This window comes from Toxorhynchites rutilus, unplaced genomic scaffold (assembly GCF_029784135.1).
Source record: "Toxorhynchites rutilus septentrionalis strain SRP unplaced genomic scaffold, ASM2978413v1 HiC_scaffold_7, whole genome shotgun sequence".
Classification (NCBI taxonomy): Eukaryota; Metazoa; Arthropoda; class Insecta; order Diptera; family Culicidae; genus Toxorhynchites; species Toxorhynchites rutilus.
Window position 1 is genome coordinate 57166 of NW_026600135.1, and position 2846 is coordinate 60011.

The following is a 2846-nucleotide window of genomic DNA, read 5'->3' on the forward strand; positions in this document are numbered from 1 at the left end:
GCGTTACCAAGGCGTTATACTATAGGTGGACCGCAATGTCAAAATTGCTGTTCGGCCATTGCTCGTGAAAAAACAATTTTGTTTACAAAACAAATCATATCTTTTGGTGTCAAATGCATTCGTTGGCAAAATAGCTGCTCACGCCTTACTGTAGGCAGGTAATTTTGTGGATTTTTTCGTATAACAATTTCTCATAATTGCTTCTACGTTTTCAGATATCTACAATCAGCGGTCGAATTAAAAGCAGTGCAGAAGGATGTTTTGAGTATATTTTACCTTCTAGCCGCGCAATCAATGCTTTTTTCTTTCCAAGCAAGCAGCGTTTTAATCGTATGTGGTTTTATTGAGCATTTAAAAGAGAGTGTTAATTTTTTTTTGTTTTATCACTAGGGCAAAAGCATGAAATAGAATCGTACGTGGTACGAATTTATCGACACAATCTGATCAAGGACGGAGGCATCATCAAACGGAAACTACGCGAGAAACTTTTCGAAGAGATAAAACTGCGCCGCAACACTCGTGTCAAAATGGACGAGTTGGGCTGGGTGCTGATGAACCACGATTTGATAACACGTAATGAGCCAATCCAACAGCATGCCAATGGTAATCGATCAAATCATTTTAAATTCAACATGGAGCGGTTGCGAAACCTACTGGAGCAGCACGAACAGAACAATCACGCTGGTAGGTCGGTTTGATATATTTATTCGACTAAAGAATGATTATATTTGTTGATTTTTCAGAGTTGACTTCCAAAAAGTAAAACAAATTCCTGCGTATGCTGGATGCAATTTTACAAAACGACAAAGTTTTGAAGGAAATTAAAGAGATGGTAGTGGCGAATCGAATTCTATCAGAAATTCGTTATGTGGCTACGGTGGAACGTATGCTGAAACACAATTTGGACCCCTCTTTGCGCTGCTGCTTTGTATGCCGAGAGTATTTCCGCACTGCCGATGAGTATACCAGTCATTTCGAAAAATTGCACGGTGAGCAATTTCTTATTGTTGCGGCGGTGGATCGATTTCAGACTAGTCAAAAGTTCAACGTTCTACATCACTACAATGCCCTTAATCCGGTGACAATATTCACGATTTGCAACGTATACCACACAGCCCTAATAAAAAAACAAGAAAAGACGGGTCTAATATTTTACAATAAAGAACAAATCTACCACTTTCCACGAAAATCGGAGAACCACTATATCGATTCGACATGGAATGGCTGATACATATAAGGCAGAAAGAAGGTTTAACTTTGGAATTCATCATCCTATATTTCCTCGTACCATTAAGATCATGGCGCATTTGATGTCGGTCATCGTAGCTGCTGCTATGGAAATGACGTGAGCATATACCTTGATTTTTCTGAGGTTTGCAATCCTTCGATTGGCTACAGAAAAGTACCATTTATGAAGTCTATCTCCATCTCGGAGAAAAGTGTGGTAAACAATGTCCGGGTTATTTTTCGTTATGAGAACCTTGTTTCCACATCCTTTTACAGCACAATAATACGGCATCTGAAGTAAATAAAATATTCACAATATAATTTTGGCATGATAGAGAACCTCGAGATGAACGATTATCTGTGGAGGAGTTGGACAACAGATTTCTTAGACTTATAGCACTTTTATCACACTCACAAGCTCATCAAATCCTCACTGTCCCCCAAAAATATTGAATAATATATATTTTTTTTTCCCAAAATATATATTTTATTAAGGCACATGTGGCGTTAGCCTGGCGGGGCCGGGAGTCCAATATTTTGACAATTTTTGTCTTACAACTATGTTAGTAATATGTAACCGATTACTCGCGGTTGGCTCGAGGTTAGTATTACAAAGATCTCATAATTGGGATGTTGCAGTCTCCAGTACTATGTATGTGTGGCCGACACGGGATACTTCCTATTGGAGTGTAACTGACCATTGATCAGCGACGCCCCCCTAGTCTGTACCTCATATCAATCATGGTGCGTCTCTCTTGACTCGAGGAATCCAGGGTAGAATGGTCACTGGGCGGTACAATCTTCAGCTCGTGTAGAGTTGCCATGAGCGGTACAACCTTTGACTATTGTTGAATGATCAGTGGCCTGCACAACCTTCGACCTGTGTATCTGTAAAGAGTATGTGTATGTTTAATTACATTACATGGAGCGGTTATAATATATAATATAAATACCTTATTGCAGCTATAGTACACTATTTTTCACGAATATATATTTGTTTATTTCTTCCTTCAGTTGTTTTCCTCAGCGAGTTGATATGAAACCATAACCACACAACCAAACAAAAAGTAAATAATTCAGAAAGCTACGTCTCGCTACTCGTCTCACGTATTGTCTTGAAAGTGTCATAAACGAAACACCTATAGTTTAGCATCTTGTTGCGTTACATGATTTGTTGTGATTTCGATGAAAATTGAAAACAAGTGATGTGTTTCTGTTTTAGAAATATAAAATTGAACTTTGACAAGTTGGAGCTATGGGAGATCAAACTTTATGGTGAAAAACAGGAGAAACTGACTGCAGCCCAGGTCCTACAAATAACTCGAACTAGCACAGGAAAGCTTCCACCAACCCGTAACATCACATCGTCATCTGGCGATTTGTCGAACTCATCAACACCGACCAGCAATGGTAATAGTGCCCCAGGTTCCAGTTTGGCGAACAAATCGGCCATAATCTCTAGTAAGGCCTCGAGGGAGGAAATAAACTAACAAATGGTACAACAACTTCGGCTAGAGAGGGCAGCACACAATCAAAAGCGTGCGATGGAACTCAAACAGCAACAAGGTAATCGGAACCGGAAAAAATGGCCTTTGAGTCGACTGGTTAATCGTTATAAT

General features: G+C 39.5%; 1 long non-coding RNA gene across 1 annotated transcript; it reads left to right on the forward strand.

Moving 5' to 3' along the window:
• On the forward strand, window positions 1–1217 carry LOC129782401 (uncharacterized). Its single transcript, XR_008744558.1, has 4 exons — window positions 1–158; window positions 216–330; window positions 391–684; window positions 744–1217. It is a non-coding gene; the product is annotated as an uncharacterized LOC129782401 (long non-coding RNA).
• The last annotated feature ends 1629 nt before the right edge of the window (window positions 1218–2846 follow it).